This window comes from Panthera leo, chromosome C1 (assembly GCF_018350215.1).
Source record: "Panthera leo isolate Ple1 chromosome C1, P.leo_Ple1_pat1.1, whole genome shotgun sequence".
Taxonomy (NCBI): domain Eukaryota; kingdom Metazoa; phylum Chordata; class Mammalia; order Carnivora; family Felidae; genus Panthera; species Panthera leo.
In genome coordinates this window covers 122,472,431-122,491,470 of record NC_056686.1, presented here as the reverse complement: position 1 = coordinate 122,491,470, position 19,040 = coordinate 122,472,431, and the positions used below count along the sequence as shown (strand labels likewise).

The following is a 19,040-nucleotide window of genomic DNA, read 5'->3' as shown; positions in this document are numbered from 1 at the left end:
AGGAGAGTGGACATTATATTAGATGAATAAATGGAAATTATATTGGATTTCCATAGTTGCTTAAACTGGGAAAATTGATTATGTGCTGCTTTGGTTGATTCTCGAAACCAGTGCACTCAGCCAACTATGAGTGGGGGATCTCAACACAGATGTGGGAGGAAGGGAAATTTTTAATGGAGTGTAAATATGTCAAGAATGCTTATAGTTGCCAGCAAGCCAGATACACCTGTGTTGGCTTAGAATGAGATCTGCATGGATTTGCAAAATGGGAAGGAACCTCATTTGAATTCTAACCAGACTTAAAGACTCTGAGGAAGCCAGGCCAATTTTATCCTATAATTGGGAAAACTAGGGCTCTCTTCAGCAGTTACCGATGAAGCACACTGCTTGCATTGCTTTATTGAGAAAACAGGAGCATTTATCTAACTGCTATCATCCTGGAAACTGTGTCTTGCATCCAGAGAGTTGTCACTTCTCAAATTGCAGTTTCCTGCTGGTGACTTAGCCAGCCAGGTCATATAGCAAAGGAGAAAAACTAAAAGAGCAAAGTACGCTTTCCATGATTCAGCATTCTCTCTGACCACTTCTTGTTTCTGAAATAAACAGAAACTTTATAGTAAAATCTGAAGAAAATGCCTTTATTTTTTCTCAAAATAATTCATGTACATGGTTACAGAAAACAGAATGGAATGGAAGGGCTTATAATGGAAAACAACATTTTTCACTGAGGTATTAGCATTTGTGACTATTCTGGAATAATTATATATGATGTATAACTTGAATGTATGTACTTTTGGCATTCTATTTTAGGGAATGTGATAAATTAAAGATGACTGACACTGGTATAGGGGTCTATATCTATACATCTTTCTTTTAAATCTGGGTGGGTTCTATGACTGCTCTGAAGAAGTAAATATGGTAGAAATTATTCTGTGCTGGTTTTAGGGCCCACATCATAAGAGATTATAATCTTATATTTCCTGTATCTTAGCATAATTTTCTTGGAACTCAGTTTTCATACTGTGAGAAAACTCAATTATTCCAGTGCAGACACCCATGTAGAAAAGAACTAAGGCCCCCAATGGGTGGTTCTAGATGAACTTCCAGCTAGCATTGACTTGCCGTGGTGTGAATGAACTACCTTGGATGTGAATACTTTACCTGCACATGAACTGCCCCAGCTAATAACATGTGGAGAGAAAGAATTGCCTAGCCACAAAATTGGGAGATATAAGAGAGGTGGTTTTTTCGAGCCATTGGATTTGGGATAATTTGTTTTGCAGCAGTAGATGGCCAGAACAGGAGTCTTGGTATAGTAGAAAAGTATAGATCTCAGGGACTTAGAGATTTGGTTTCAAATTCTCACTTCAACATTTAATAGGTTTGTAACTTTGGCAATAGCTATTAAGCACCTCTCAGCCTTTGTTTCCTTATCTGTAAAATGGCAATAATAATATATCTTTTAGAGACTGTGCTGAGAATCAGAGATAAAATATGTAAAGCGGCTATAAAATTTCCTAGAAAATGATAATAACTCAACGTAGAAGCAATTATCTGTTATTCATCAAATAGTTAATCCACTTCTTTGTACCTTCTTTTGCTTAAGCAGTTCTTCCAGATCAGGATATAGCTAAAGGGAATATAATTTTTGAAAATCAATTTAGCAGTCTGATTAAAAGCTTTAAAGTGTTTATATATTTTTCATTAAGTAGTTCCAATTTATGACCCTATTCTAAGGAAATATTCCTAAATACTGGCTATAATATATCCATCTATAAAATAAGATGCTTATGTAATTTTCTGATCTCTGCACAGCACTTAAAGAAATTAATCCTGTGTATACATTTTTTTTTTTCAAGGAAGTTTCTGGACTGGAATGGCTGAACATCTCTCCTCAAGGTAACACCACCCCCAACATACTCATTTAGAAAATGTCAATAACTATTAGGAATGTTAAAAACATATAAAATATTTTAGTAAGAAGTGTAGCACAGATCCTGGAAAGACTGCTTGGAGGAGGTAGAGTTCAAGGTGAGTCATGCAGCTTAAAAAGCTGCTTAAAAGAAGCTTTTAAGAAGTGCCTCTCATTCAACAAATATTTATTGAATACCAATAAAGTGCTAGACTGTGGGTAAAATCTTAGGTGAACAGATGAAACCAGAGCTTCTGCCCTTTCCTGGAGAATCTGGTGAGTGGCCATTTTGGGTATTCAACCCTGGTTCTCATAATTTCTATAAATGTCTTCACCTTGATGTCTGTCTTGTCACAGTCTTTCTACTCAGAATAAACTCTCAATTTTTCCAGTCAAAGCATTCTGCATGACTCAGCATGAACTCTATCTCCTGCAAACAGTCTTTCTAGGATCTGTGCTACATACTTTCTAGTTCATATGTGTTCCCATAGTGCTGACTTCTTGCAGTACTCAATGTCTATGCATCTATGGCTTGTCTATGTGGTTAGGTAACTTTTTAAATGTCTGTGTGCTATTTTCACTAGATTGAAAATTCTTTTTTTTTTTTAGATTGAAAATTCTTCATCTCTGCATCTTGAACATAATGTTTATGTACATATGAAATATCTAGGTTTCTTAAAATACAGATTCTGATTCAGTAAGTTTGGGATGAAATCCTAGATACTTCATAGGTAACAAGCTTTCAGGTGATAGTCTTTGCTATTGGACCTCAGACCACACTTTGGGTAACAAGTAGCAGAGTTGTAGAGGGTAGTTACCATCGTATTGCTGTTTCTCTAGCACTTTGAACAGTGCCTTGGATATTAATACATCAAAGGTATTAAATAAATATGTATGGTTGTGTGGGATTAAGGGAAAGAATACAGACCTTGGAATAATACTGATCTAGGTTACCATATCAGTTCCATTACTCAATACTCTGAACAACCATGGGCATTGTACTTATTTATAAAACAACATTGCAGGGTTTTTGTAAAGTCAAAATTAAATTATGCATTTTAAAGCACTTGGAATAATAATATGTATAGCAAGGGACTGATGAAAGATAGTTCCTCTTAATGGAGGACATTTGACCTTTTCTAGGCTTAAAGAGATTTTTTCAGTGGTCTTTTTCCTGGTATTGTACCAAAAGAAATATCTTAAGCATAAAGAAGACACTAACATAAGTTTTGGTGTGATTTTTAAAGATTGTTGCATGTCTGTTTATCAGTGCTGACGTATATCCTAAGAGATACAGGGAAAGAAATCATGTAAAGTGAAAATGTGCCAGGTGGGCTACCACATGTTGCTTCTAGTCCCTCACAATGTCAAGCTGCCTCAAAGACAATCAGACCTGATCAGTAACACCAAAAGAGACAACGCCACTGTCAGTTCCTGTTACACAGGTTTCTACACAGTCTGCTTGGTACAGATAATGTCTAGGTATTCTCCACATGAAGCCCTGGCAAAGGCTCTCAATAGGATGACTCAGAGGGTGAACATGAGGAGGGTTGGCATGAAGCATTCAGTGCTCAACTAATTGCATTGGAAAAGGAATTGCATGCTGAAGAAATCCCTATGCTATGCTTCCTGAGTCAGCTTCCCTTATCCACTGGCAGAGGAAATGGTTGCAATGTTTCTCAGATTCTTAGTTTGTATTTCTTTTTTTTTAAATGTTTATTTATTTATTTTTGAGACACAGAGAGAATAGGATCAGAGAGTGAGGGAGAGAGATAATCTGAAGCAGGTTCAGCACTGTCAGCGCAGAGCCTGATTCAAGTCTTGAACCCAAGAACTGTGAGATCATGACCTGAGCTGAAATCTAGAGTCGGACACTTAGCCGACTGAGCCACCTAGGTGTCCCTCTTGGTTTGTATTTCAAGTGAGAAAGCCAGTTGTCTTTCTTGCATGAACTGCATTTCAGAGCAGGAAAATAATTGGTAAAGGAGAGTTATTTATTTATTTTTTTAAAAGAATCCTAGGTGAAAAATTAGAAGAAATGATAGAAATAGAAAACCACATTTACAAACCTTAATGGATCTAGATGGTGGACATCAAAAGTTGCTAAAACCATTAGATAAGAAACATTAGATGAAAAACTTTATAATAGATGGATCAGGCTGTCATGACCTGAGTCCACTAATTAAATCTTTGCATCACTAAGAGGGGCAAACAGAACATTACCTTTATTTTGGTGTAAGGCGAGAGGAAGTATACAGAAACATTATTTAATATTGTTAACAAAAGAAATAAGCCATATCTGATCCAGCCTCTAGATCTAATTCCCAGTTTAGAGAAAATATGGAGAATATAGGCCATGTTAAATGATATAACAAGAATTTAATCAGCCAAATACAGATATTCTATAAGACAAATGATTTAGTTTTTTTCAAAAACGAAATAGCACAAGAGAGAGAGAGAATTGTTATATATTAAGAGAGACTTATGGTACGTATACTCTAAAAACAATGTGTAGACATTGTTTGGATCCTTATCCAGCAAACCAACTTTTAAAAAATGTTTTAAATAAGGGAACATTGAACTTGGACAAGTTGTTAAGATACTACAAAGAAATTACAGGTATCCCCCACTTATCAAAAGTTTGCATTACACTACTTTGCTTTTACAAAAAACCTACATTAGTACCTGTTTTCTATCACCTAAGGAAATCCAAAAAGCATCTTAGCTTTTACGAAAAAAGGTGAAAAGCAAAAGTAGTGGTCAGCATTTGTTCTGCAGTGAGCTGTTGTTAGTGTGCACCTGAAGCAGTGAGAGTGGCCCTGCTCAGCTCCTTCCTAGGAACGACACTCAGCATCTCAGTATCAAGCTGCCAGAGTTTTGAACTGTGTGAGCATCTGTGCTTTATCTTGATTTATTCTGTGCATCTGATAGCAAGATGTGTCCTTATGCTATCAGAAAAACCTAAGGGATTATGTTTTGGGTCTAGGAATGCTCAAAAAAATTCCATATAAATTAATAGTAATTGCTTCTTTGCTTTAACCTGTTTCAGTTTACAAAGGTTTTCATCAGTATGCTCTAGTTTCCAATAGCAGAGGAAACCTGTATTGTTAATTTCACAATAATATTATTGGAGTCATATTTAAAAAATAGTTTTTAATGTTTATTTATTTTTGAGAGAGAGAGAGAGAGAGAGAGAGAGAGAGAGAGAGAGAGAGAGAGAGAACACAAGTGGGAGAGGGGCAGAGAGAGAGGGAGACACAGAATCTGAAGCAGGCTCCAGGCTCTGGGCCTGGCTCAGGGCTCAAACTCACTGACTGAGAGATCATCACCTGAGCTGAAGTTGGATACTCAACAGACTGAGCCACCCAGGTGCCCCTGGAGTCATATTTTTTACAAAACAAAACAAAACAAAACAAAACAAAAACTCTTACCTGTTGAAATGCCTAAGGAAGTATTTATTGATAGAAGATTTCCATCTTTACTAGGTGGTAGAAATAATGGAAGTAGATAAAAGCTCATGTGCTTTGTGGGAGTTTAAATAGTAGAACCATTTTGGGGAGCAATTTGTCAATATTTAGTGAAGTTGAGGTTGCATGTCCTCTATTTCAGGAATTCCAAGAATTTTCAGAATTTCCTTTCCAGCTTTGGGTCAGGTCACTTAGGCCTGGACTTCCACTTAGGGTTGAAGCTCTGCCTTCTGCTATGGGTCTTGCCAGACTTGGTTCCTGATTTAGATTCAGGGTCAGATCTCTGCCATGTTTTTAGTTTTTTTTTTATCAATAAATTTTATTTTTTAGAGCAATTTTAGATTTACAGAAATAGTACTGAGCCCATATACCACTCCTCACATAGTTACTATTTTAAATAGCCTATGTTAGTATAGTATAGTAAATTTGTTCTAATTAGTGAGGCAATACTGACACATTGTTATTGACTGAAATTCATAGTTTATCCACATTTCTTTAGTTTTAACCGAGGGTCTGCTTTGTCTTGCAAGGTCCTATCTGGGATACCATATTACATTTAGTTGTCCTGTCTCTTTAGGCTCTTGGCTGTGACAGTTTCATAACTTCCCCTAGCTTCAGTGTCCTTGACAGTTTTAAGGAGTTCTGGTTGGGTGTATTACAGGATGCACTTTTACTGGAATTTTTCTGTTTCTTTTCTTTTTTTTTATGATTAGATTGAGGTTATTGATTCTGGAGAAGGAGTTCACAGAAATAAAGTGACATTTTCACTGTTGCTTAAATTGTTACAGCTTTGGCTGTTGGGAGCTCTTTCACTTGTCTATTGTTGTGCCTCCTAGGGGTGATTGGATATTTCATTTTCTTTCTTTCTTTCTTTCTTTCTTTCTTTCTTTCTTTCTTTCTTTCTTTCTTTCTTTCTTTCTTTCTTTCTTTCTTTCTTTCTTTCTTCTTTCAGCACTTTCTTACTTTCTGGGTTGTAAGAGGCTCCAGGCTCATCTTACATATTTCCTGTCTTAGTGCTAGAATCTGCCATTTCTACAATATACCTCGTCCCTTCTTGGAAAATGGTTTTAGAAACCAAGATCTGGGTACTAGGTGTGCTCATTTCTACTGTGGTGTCATTTCTTGTAGGCCCTATTAACTGACAGAGCAAAAATATATGTGTGCATACTAACCAAATATTTATTCATATATGTATAAATATTTTTAAATATAATGAAGTATATCTTAGGTTAAACCTTAGTTCTTTTGGAGGTCTCCAACTCAAATCCATTACCACACAGGTCATGCTAGCTAGTTCCTCTGGCTGATAGGCAACCTTCTACTCCTTCTTCTAAGAAAACTGGCTCCCACCATCCACCATCTCTTTGATGTTCATTTTCATTGGACATCCACAGCCAACTCAGAATTAATAGCCCATATCTTGTGGGACACAAGGTAACTAGAGTGCAGTGCTTGTGTTCAATTCCTTTTGCCTTTAGTCTTACAGACTCTACTCATTTCCAAATTTACTTTGGTCAACACATTTCCCCCTAAGCCTTTTCAATGTTTGTTTCATGTATTTTTAATACAATTTTTTTAGATTTTTTAGATCTCTAGATCTAAAGATCTAGATCTTTAGATCTTTAGATCTCTAGAATTAGATTCTCTTGTCATGGTCTGCATGGTTTCTTGGGATGCCCCAACCACCTAAATGAATTGTTAAAATTTGCTTTAATTAAGGCTCATTTTTTGTGTTGTAAAGTTTTGTGGATTTTGATAAATGCATAATGTCATGAGCTGTCATTACAGTATTATACAAAATATTTTCACCACCATAAAAATGCTGTTTCACTGACTTATCTCTTCCTCCCTTCCTCTAAACCCTTAGCAACAACTGAACATTTCATTGCCCCTATATTAGTTTTGCCTTTTCTGGAATGTCGTATAATTGGAATCCTATAGTATGTAGCCTTTTCTCCCTGGCCTCCTTGCCTTAGAAATATGCATTTAAGTCTCCTCCATGTCTTTGTTGCCAGAAAGTTTGTTTCTTTTTATCACTGACTAGTGAGTGTACCATGGCTTATTTATGTATTCACCTATTGAAGGATATGTTGGTTGTTTCCAGTTTTGGGGTAGTATAAACAGAACTGCTATAAACTTTTTTGTTTAGGTTTTGTGTAGACATGTTTTTAGCTCATTTGGGTAAGCACGACTGCAGAGTTACGTGGCAAGACTGTAATTATCTTTGTAAGAAACTGCCATCTTTTTCTAAAGTGACTGTAGCATTTTACATACTTACCTGCAATTAATGAGAGTTCCTAGTATTTTGCATCCTTTCCAACATTGCATATTTTTCTTTTTTTGTATTTTAGTTATTCTAATAAGCATATGCAGGTACTGCATTTTAATTTTCCATTTCTTAATGATAAATGATGTTGAGAATTTTTATGTGCTTATTTGCCATCTGTGTATCCTCCTGTGTTTGTTCATATCTTCTGCTCATTTTAAAATAGAATTATTATTATTTTTTATTATTGAGTATTAAGAGTTCTTTGTATAGTCAGTGTTTTGCCAATATTTTATCCTAGTCTATGGCTTATCTTTTTTGTCGCTAAGCACCGATTTTATTTACTTCTGGGGCTCCATGATGGATGATACAATTACGTGATATTTTTTAATAGCAATGGCAAACCTAGAGAGAATATACCCAATCTTGCAATCTCATTAGAAACCCCAGATTATGTCAATTTTGCTAACATTACACCGAGCAAAGAAAGTCATGTGGTCAAATTCTGCATTAATGAAAAGGGGCAGCACACTACACAGGCGGAGGATGGGCGAGAATAAATACTTGTTGACAATAGTATAATCTGTTATACCAGCCATGAACCTTTAATGGCTCTCTGCTTCCTCATTCTGTGTTTTATTAAAAAAATAATGTTTATTTATTTTTGAGAGAGAGAGAGAGAAAGAGAGAGTGTGAGCGGGGGGCGGGGCAGAAAGAGAGGGAGACACAGAATCTGAAGAAGGCTCCAGGCTCTGAGCTGTCAACACAGAGCCTACAGAGCCCAATGCGGGGATTGAACCCGTGAACCACAAGATCATAACCTGTGCCGAATTCGGGTGTTTAACGGATTAAGCCACCCAGGTGCCCCATGTGTTTTATTTAATGATGAGTAATTCCTCATTCTGTCCAGAACACCCTAATGTGAGAAAGCAACAAAATCTTTACTTATTTATTTTGCACAATTTTCATTCCTAGACATTGTTCTGTTTGATTTCTTTCTCTCTTCTGAGTGTTTTAAGTGTTTACTTTATCTGTTCAACTGACTGTAGGAAGCAGCTGCAAGGAAAAAAACCTCCCTAGCCACACCAGAACCTGGCACCTTGAGAAGACAGCATGGCTGCGATTTCTTTCTTTGTCCTCTTAACCCTCAGAAGAGCAAGACTTCAATGCCAATGCCAATAGTCTCTCAAACCCCTGGCTTGCTGTCCTAAATAAGGGAATTCTACTTTGGGCTCTACAAGGTCTTGCTTATATAACACAGAAATTTTTCTGTCATGTGGGAACAAAAATATTTTTGAGTATTTCATATCTTTGATAAAAACTTAACATATGGGTTATGCATATTTTCTAACTTCAGTGAGGATGGATTTACCTCCTTTCCAACTCTCTCTCGTTCTCTCCCTCTCTCACTGTTTTGTTTTTGCTTGATAGTAGACATATCTTTATTTCGCTATTTCTAACTAGATGTCTCCCTGTTTAAGCTTTATTAATCTATGTTTTTTCTAGATTTGGGGAGTATAAAGAAAAATTCTACACAAGAAACTTGGAAAAACATCAAAGCACAGAGATAAATGAGTAAGTAAGCCCATTACCTTCTACCTAGAGATAACAGTGCATATATAGCATCATACCTTAGTGGTCTCATAAGTCATAAAAATCCCTGTAGGAAGGAAGTCTGCTTAGTTTAATTTAACCATATATTTAGTTGTTCACCTGATGACAAGAAAAATGCAAAATATAGCCAGATACAAAAATGATAAGTTAATTGATAAATCAAGAAATATCAGTCTAAGCCTGTTAGAGATATGCAAATTGCTAAAAGAAAACAATGAAAAAACAGTTAAGGAAGACAAAAATGGTTGCTTCAGGTAGAGGAAAGGGAGAGGTCAGGTAGGACTTTTTTTTTATCCTAAACTTTTCTGTGTTATTTGATTTTATAACCAAGTAAATTGGTTACTTTGATGACATAAAAATAATTCATTAAAAGTAAGAATTCAAAATAAATTATTACTGAAAATAGGTATAGTTTTGTATGTATGTGCAAATCCTTTACATTTTTTGAAATACTTCTGTTATCATAGACTTCCGCTTTTAAACATTACATTAAGTTTTATAATAGAAATTAATAAGGAAGAATGCCTGAACCTCTATTTTTGTTCTATATTTAAACAACAGCATTTCTTGACATCTCTTGATATGTTGTGCCTTGTTTCCCTAATTGTTTCTGATTCTCTGGGTTCTAGATCACATCACTTAGGTCTTAGGCCCTTGGTTATGTTAGCTTCAGTACATAAATTTGCCATTTTTTACCATATACATTTCCTTTTCTGTTTCTCATAGAATCTGTCTGGGAAACATGGAAAGACTTCTTCATACCTCATGGATGCCCATGTCTCCAGATTTCTAACACTAGGTTTTCCAGGGTCTTTTGCCACTTCTCTTGGCAGCCCACAGAGATGTACTTTCTGGCTATACTCCTCATCTCCCAGGGGAGGACTCCTGATATTGAAAGGAAAAGAGAACTGGTGTAAGTGATACACTTTCCAGGTCCAGATATCCAGCAAGTTTTGAGCCTCCTTAGACCAAACTTCCTTCATTTACACATGCAGTGTGTCAAACTGTGTTATTAGGAAGGTCTGTGGGGAATCTAAAGTGCTCAGACTCTGTGAAAAGGTGGGAACAACATCATCTATGTCATCCACTCTGAATTACCCAAACAGTGATGCAGATTATTTAAGGCCTGTATGTCACATCTCTGTTTGAAAAGGGTTGTTGGGATCACACAGATGCATTTCTACAGAGTCCTTGGAATGAGAGGGGAAAGTGGACATGGATGTCATTGGAAAGGGAAAATGCAGAAGCAAGATGGTTGGGTTACCATCACTTTCTGAAATATAAAGATGTAGGAGTGCTTGGGTGTTGCTGGAGTTAGAGAAATAAATGGGAAGTTTATCCCACAAATCCAATCTCTTTAAATATCTGGAGAGACTCCAAGATTCCTGGGGGCGGGGAGTATAACCCAACTACTTGCTTAACCTGCCCTTCATTCCAGGAGCTCCATAATTAGAGCCAGGCATGAATAATGAGGAGCTCTGCAAGGGTTACATCAATCATAAAAGGAGGATAAATTCAATACCCCACCCTCTGCAAAAGCCTGTAGCAACAGGCTGAGGCTGTGTCTCGATAGGCTTAGAGTATTTATTCCTTTGATAAGTTATTCCAAATTCAAAGAGATCTAAAAGCAAAGCGAGGCAAAACAAAGCAAAATTCTTGGCATTTGTGTTTTATTTGTTTTGTACACTTTACTATCTTATTTGTTCCTTTCAGAAATCATCTGAGGTAGGCACAACAATGATTATTATTCCCATTTAGTGGATGGGGTGGTTGAGGCACAGAGTGTGTGGCTTGCCTGAGACCATGCAGCAATTTTCATAGAGGTAGGATCAGAGGCCATGATTCCAGACCCTTAGGCAGTTTCTCCTGTCTGCCCTCATTGCGTCCCTCACTTTGATTCACTGATGTGGCTCAAAGCAGCCAGTATATATTAGGTGCCTGTCATAGACCACAGCAGAGAGTAGGTGCCCCATAGTTGTAGTTGCTCCTTTATTTTTAGCCACTTTTCTTTACAAGCTCGGCTCTCTGGAATGCACGCCTTCAGAGGGAGGAATTTTTCTCAATGATGCCCACAGTGAGACAGAATTTTAAAAAATGGACTTGCTAGGCACATTATGTAGGACAACGTATACTATGGAGCATGCAGAATTTTGTGTTTGAGGCTAGCAAAGCTAACCCTATTCTTATTTTGCCAACCTTTTGCTCTTCGGTTTCACTTCTTCCTACTTCACTAATGCTCTCACCAAATATATGCAAACAAGATATGACTATTGGCATTAACATGAGCAAAATGTAAGTTGTGTCTTCCTAAGTAAATGAGAGGATTCCAGCCAGCATTTGCATTGCTTGAACCTTATTGTTATTTTTCCATCAACTTCCAAATGTGCATCGTCCACATGTATGCCATAGATTTGTTTTATTTCATTTTTTTCTCAATTATTTTATGTTGGCTTTGAGGCTCAGAAGTCGTAACAGTATTGCATGATTAATTTTGTTCCTCTATTACAATGGAGTTTTCATGAAATTAACTATGCTGTTTTCTTCCTAGTAATGTCCTCTGATGAATATTTTATTTTTGTCAATTGCCGTGTGGTCAGCCTTGCTTGGTATTTTATGGTACTTTTTCAAATAACAAGATGTTCCTGAGACCTTTCAGACCCTCTGCTGCAGCAGAACAGAGCTTTGTGTCTTCATGGGAAATCCAGAGGTCAGCTAAAGAAGCTCTTCCCTTAAGAGCACAGAAAATGCCCGATTTGGGGGGCCCACAGAGTGAGAACAAGATTCACCTGACCTCCCAAAGGCAGCCCATTAGAAATTGCCATAGCATCAGCAGAGAGAAGGGGAAGCAAAAGCATCCCACAGTCATGGAGATGTGATACCAGGCCAATAGAGGTCTATGTCCTGAGACTACAAAGAACTGCAAGGGTTTCCTATTTATTCTCCCATGCGCATAAATATGGCTATAGAATATTTGCTATAGAATCTCCCCTGGCAACTCCAAGGGCTGTGTATCTGCCTCTTTTTCTGAGTGGGTAAAAGTTCAGCAAAAAGAAAGACCACATTGAAGGAGTGACAAGTACAGTGCAAAGTAAGAGAAAGGAAAACAGATGGAGCAGCTACTAATTGCCACTGTCCTTGGTACTTTAAAAGTATGATCTCATTTAATTGTCAAAGTCCCCTTGCAATGGGGATATGATCCCCAGTGTACAAATGAGACCTCTGGCACTCAGGGAGGTTGAGCAACTTGTCTAAGGAGCCCAGTATGTGGCATTCAATCATTTGTTGAATCAATAAGGAATGAATGAATGCTACACAGCCAATACTGGGAATTGATAAAGGGAGCTCATCTTCCCTCTGATTTATAGGAATCAATACTCCCTGTAGCAGAGGGGAAGACTTAGCAGACTGGGAAGGGGAGCTTATTAAATGAAATTATTGGCACGAATGGCTGGCAAGATGAGAGGGTGCTGTGCCTCTGATTTCCCAGTTATGCACTCTGTAGTGTGTCATCTATGAAATCCAGAGGTCATGGCTCTTCCCACCTTCCTTCCCACCCCAACCCTGCTTGGTCTGTGTGCCTCTGGGAGCTCAAAGCACTCAGCTGTGATACCTAATGTGATCCAGTTGTACATATTATGTGTCTGGCCAAGAACTGGGCACAGGAATCGATGTCCTTAGTGTTTTCTGCCTTGGGGCATCTAGAAGTGTGGTAAAGAGCTGGGAACTGTAGAGCTAGGTGACAAGCATGGGTGTCATATTTAAATGACATGGGCTGTGCCCAGCAGGCAGGCCTGCTCAGAGGCCCTCATTTCCTTTTCCGGCCCTGTTTCTACTAAACCTTGTGGTTTTCCAAATTGTGTTGAGAGCAAATCCCACATCCCTTTTGAAATGATTTGATTTCTGCACTTAAAACTTCTACTATCGTGCCAATGGTCTGGAGGGCAAACCACTGAGAAAGCTTCTTCCTCGCGAATTAAATGCTCTGGGGCAGGGAAAAAGAGAGTGTGAGGTTGTCGTGCCTGGTTGAAAGCAGGCAGGTATCTCCAGCATCCATATCAAAGCCTTCTGTGCCCATGGTGACATTAATAATAAATGATGAGTTTCTTGCAGATTTTCAACTAAGCAACATTGCTTTTCCTGTGGTTAGGTCAGTTCTAGTGTGTTTGGCTCTAGTATTTCAGACATCTCTTGCCAAACAAATGCAAAAGAATTAGCATGCAATGTGGTAGTTCAATCTAACAAAATAGTTTTTAAGTGAATCTTCGTTATAAGAAGCTTTTTGGGGGCTACTAATCTAGGTAACTGCTGGGGTGGTCTTGAGTTCTTTCATCTGATGTGGACAGGCCCATTGGATGGAAATGGTTGACAGAAGTTGGGATGGATGCCCCAATGGGGACCCCAAGTAGAGGTTGGGTGGGCTTCACTTCTCTGCCAGAGCAGAGGGCAGTTGAAAAATGACTCCCTCTGGTTTCCCTCTATCCCCTGCCAACCAACCCCAGCCCAAGCCACTGTCAGCTCTCATCTGATCAGGTAGAAACCTCCTGACTCCTCTCTTAGCTTCCACTTTCTCCCTGCTTCAATTTAGGAAGCTGAGGTGACCTTCTGAAGCAAGTGCCATTCTTAACAATTTACATCCCTGGTTGAAGCCTTTTAATGGCTTTCCATTCCCCTTGGCAGAAAATCCAAAATCCTACTATGGCCTTCAGTGGCCTTCAGGTGCCTGGCCTCATGTTCATTGCTCTCCCCTCCTTACTGTGTTCCAGTCTTGATGGACTTCTATCTCATCCCTGTATCCAGTGAGCTCATCCTCCTTCACAGCCCCTGCCCTTGTTTCCTTACCTCTACCTTAACCCTCTTCTTCTCTCCTTCTGTCTATCTAACCTCTACCAACCCTCCATGTCTCAGTTAAAAGTTGGTTTCTCAGAAAGTCTTCCTTGATTCTGAAATAAAAATATACCTCATACTGTTTCTTATATTTTCCCTTCATAGCACTTAAGACTAAGGCTATTTTTTAGTGTATATTTTTTACATGTGTGATGATTAAAAAAAAAAAAGTCTGCCTTCCCACTGGTTTATAAACTCAGGCAGGAACCAAATCTGCTTTATTCATGACTATATCCTTAGCACCTAACAGAGTGCCTGACACATAAGAGGTGCTATAAATATTTATTGAATGAATAAAAAACTGTCTTCTCATGCCATCTGTCAAGTTTATCTACCCTTATTTTTAAAACCACTTCACGGGATGTTTGGTTTCAGCCCTTGGATCAGCGGGCACAGCCTTATTGTGTCCTTTTATGACTGTCTCCTCTGTGCTAGTTTTGGTGGACACGCTGCCTGAACCCTTCATGTTGGGCTTCTGCTTCTTGTCTTGATCCAAGCTGAACCCTTGGAATCTGATCTCATACTGATTGCTCAAAATCTGATATCTAACTGTCCCTACCTGATGGTCTGAGTCCTTGCTCAAAGCCTGTTTAAATGGAGCTCCTTGGGGTGCCTGGGTGGCTCAGTCCATAGAGCCTCTGACTCTTGGTTTTGGCTCAGGTCAAGGTCCTAGGGACATAGGAATGAACCCTACATCAGGCTCAGCATGGAGCCTGCTTAGGTCTCTCTCTCTCTCTCTCTCTCTCTCTCCCTCTCTCTCTCGCTTTCTCTATCCCTTTGACTCTCTCCCCTGCTCATTCTCTCTCTCAAAAATAAAATAAAATAAAATAAAATAAAATAAAATAAAATAAAAATGGGATTCTTTAAAATCGTTATATTTTAAAGTGTAATGTTCTTTTTTTAAAAATATTTTTTTACAACATCCAGTGCTTATCCCAAGTGTCCTCCTCAATGCCCACTGCCCACTTTCCCCTCTCCCCTACCCCCCCATCCACCCTCAGTTTGTTCTCTGTATTTAAGAGTCTCTTATGGTTTGCCTCCCTCCCTCTCTAGGTGTTGTATGGAAGCCAATTTAACGATAAATTATATTAAAAAATTAAAATTTTTTTTTTAAAGTTTATTTATTTATTTATTTTGAGAGAGAGAGAGAGAGAAAGTATGAGTGGGGAAGAGGGAGAGAGAGAGAGAGAGAGAGAGAGAGAGAGAGAGAATCCCAAGCAGTCTCTGCACTGTCAGTGCAGATGCAGGGTTCAAACCTATGAACCATGAGATCATAACCTGAGCCAAAGTCGGATGCTTAACTGACTGAGCCACCCACGTACCCCTAAAACTATAGTGTTCTGATAGACCCCTCTGAGGAACAGCTTTAACTCTTGATATATAGCACCACCAGAGTCAAGCCATGCCTTACTCAACTTCTTGTCTTGGCATATACAAGTAGGAAGTCCAAGTAGAAATATTTGTAAATTAATCTGCATTGAAAATATTGTGGTTGTTGCAATTTATAAGAAGTTATGTCCCTTAAGGTCATGAAACTTAAGAATATAAATGATACACTTTGGGAATAAAAACATAAATAGAAGCATTACAGATATATCAACTATACATTTATCTAACATTCCTCTTACCACTGTTGTTACTAGAAATCAAGAAAAATACCTTTTTCACAAACTCCTTGTGCTGTTGTGATTTAGAATAAAAACATATTTGGTCATTAAGATGAAGGAAACTATATATCTCATGTATAATCGGTCTTCATCCATTGTTCCTTGCTCACAGTTGCCAAAACCTTGGAATTATAAGAGGAATGGAAGCATCCTTTGTTAATATTTAACCTCTTGTCTTCACTTCCTGAAATGGCTTTAAAGCCATAAAGGTGAAATGGGTGTGTTGTTCTTCACGACATGCACCTTTCCATGACTACTGGGTTTATGTTAATGAGGTGACTTTTGTAAGGTACCTAAGGAAGGGAGCTGGTTGCCAGAAAAACCAACCAGGAATACGTGGGAGGAATTTCAGTCCCCTCCCCTGGTTTTCTCAGAGAGGGGATGAAGGTTGAGTCAATAAATTTTATGTAATGAAACCTCTATAAAAATCCCAAAGAATGGATTTGGAGAGCTTCCATATTGGGGAAATAGAATGTTTCCATGTGCCACCATGCCAGGCCCCATACTCCACAAGGACAGAAGCTCTTTTGCTCAGGATCTTGCCCTTTGTATCTCTTCATCTGACTGTTGGTTCATGTTTTTGTTTTTTTTTTAATATCCTTTATAATAAATTGGTAAGTTAGTGAATAAATACAATGTTTTGCTGAGTTCTTTGAGCTGCTCTAGCAAATTAATTGAACTCAAGGAAGGAATGGTGGGAACCTCTGATTTATGGCCAGTTGGTCAGAAGCAAAGGTAATAAACTGGGTTTGGAATTGGCATCAGAAATGGAGGGTAGTCTTGTGGGAATGAACTGTTAATCTGTGGAAGTGTCAGAACTGAGTTGAATTGTAGGATACCCAATTGTATGATACCCAGCTGGGGTCTGAGAATTGCATGCGTGTGTTGGCAAAACAACACAACACAAAACAAAACAAAACAAAAATGCCACATTAGAATGGTAGTATCCTTAGTCCTGATTCTAGAACTATAGTACTGATTCTAAATTTTGTGCAACCATAAATTTTTTAACTTTAATTTTCCATACTTCTCACTCAAAGTTAACCCTCTAGAAGAGCCCAGTTATATTTATTCTTGAAGTATTGTGCAAGCACTGCAATTTGTTTAATACCTACAGCCCTGTATATACCAATTCTGTTACAAAGAATTCATCATCACCTTAAAGCATCATGAGGTAAAAGGCAATGATACAGAACAGTTAAAAATGCTACTTCAATACATTTTTCATTTTAAACAAAATAATCCTCCACTTCTTATTAATAAATGTTATGCTCCTGTTATAAAAGAGTTCTCTGGCTCTGATTCATCTGATGGCATTTTCTATCACTGTAAACAAAATATTAGTGAAAGGTTGAGCTTGCTTCTACTTTCCTTTTGGCCAATTTACAAAATAAACATTTCTTGATTTGGTCATTAGAGTTTAAACTATTGAACTGAAGACAGATGTTCTTTGAACAAAGATTGAAGAGAGAAAAGTGATCAGAAATTCTCCCAAGGCCAGAACTTAAAACACTGATGGTTATAACTTCTCTTGTCTGTCACCAGAGTCTTTTGAAGAAAAATATGGTTCTAGATTATCTGAAGGTGCAGACAGTGTACATCATCCAACAGATTCTGGAAAACCCTTTTGTTACGTTTTCTTTTATTAAGAAGAAAATCATTTCTGAGTCTTGCTTTGTAAACTAAACTTTGCCAAACAAGTATATGGAACTGATGCATAATTGAAAGCCTAAGTCCCTGTTCATTTTAGGGATTCAGCAAGCATTACTTGGAAAACAAATTAGCTCAATGAATGTCCACACCACCAAAAAAGAGATTATAATGAAGTAAAATTCTTCTCCTCCTTACCTTCTCCTTCTCCTTCTTCCCCTCTTCCGCCTCTTCCCCCTCCTCTTCCCCCTCTTCCTCCTCCTCCTCCTCCTTCTCCTAATATGCATGAAAAAGGAGATATTATTAATAGGAGTAAAAATAAGTGCAGGGAATGAAATATTAAGTGTAGTCAAGCTCTGAAGACATTGAAAATGTAAGGTGGGTAGGTGGCAATTTTCTTCAGGACTGAGAATCATATTAAAAACTAGGTTTGGTTGGAGAGATTACACACAGTATGACTATTTCTGTACCAAAATCATGGCTTTGTGTCTTATTCTCATTAGTTACAAAACTAACTAACTAACCAAAAAAAAAAAAAAAAAAAATATCACACAAATGCTCTTGGTGCCTAAAACTCCACCATAAATGTCCATTATTTTGGGAAAGTCAAGTTTGTTGGTAGACATCTTGGTTTACAATGTCCTTCCTAGAAAATCACAAACAATATGTAGGGGTTGGTGAGAGTAGGGGATGGGAACTGGTGTGGGAAAAGGGGAGATAAAATTGGAGCCAAAGGAGAGATGGGAAGGAGTGAAGAAGGACCATGTTGGTGAGGCACACACTCCTGAGGGTAAGTTGGAGAATGAGGATGCACCAATCACAAGGCCTAAGTCCTTCCTGGTTTTGTCAGAACCATTTCCAGACATTTATCTGGAAATTTATAGGGAACTGGACATTTATAGGAAATTAATACTATCTCTTTGGCCTCCCTAGAAATGTTCTGGAAAACTGGCCTTAAAATGTTGGGAGAAGACGCAGAGAGGACAGGTAATTCAAATATAGGGTAATTGAATTTCTTTGTTAGCAGCGAGCTTTATACACAAATTTACCATACATTTGATAGGAAATTTGCTTTGTGTGATAGCACTTTCCATTGAGGAAAAAGAGTTCTTGGGGACATCTGCTGGCCATATATGTAACGCCTCCAAAGCACTGTAAGAGGCACAGTAGGGAGAGGGTGGTGCAGTTAGACCCTGAGACCAGAAAGGGGCCCACCCATTGTTCAGACAATGCAACATTGTCTGAACTAAACAGAAGAGAGGACATTTGGAAAGAATAGCCACATCACAGATCTAGACAAAAGGGGAAGTTTTATGAGTTGCCCGTACTCTTTCTCTTTTACTTCTGTGAATGTTTACAGAAAATTATAATCCTGTTCTGTATTTTGAGAGAGAATGTAAACTACCAGCTCCCAACATGTCATAGCCACCATTTGCCACTGCCAGCCACCTATGGATTTCCTATAAGCAGGGTTCATTCATTGTGAAAATTAGGTAATTGAAACAATCTATCTGCTTCAGACTGCTGGCTTTAGGGGTGGTGCTTGCCTGTTGCCATGACAAGTAATTTGCAGAGTGAGA

General features: G+C 38.1%; 1 long non-coding RNA gene across 1 annotated transcript; it reads left to right on the top strand.

The window, feature by feature from the left end:
• The first annotated feature begins 1,856 nt into the window (after positions 1-1,856).
• LOC122225820 lies at positions 1,857-18,447 on the top strand. Its single transcript, XR_006205401.1, has 4 exons — positions 1,857-1,899; positions 9,152-9,220; positions 9,986-10,172; positions 18,394-18,447. It is a non-coding gene; the product is annotated as an uncharacterized LOC122225820 (long non-coding RNA).
• The last annotated feature ends 593 nt before the right edge of the window (positions 18,448-19,040 follow it).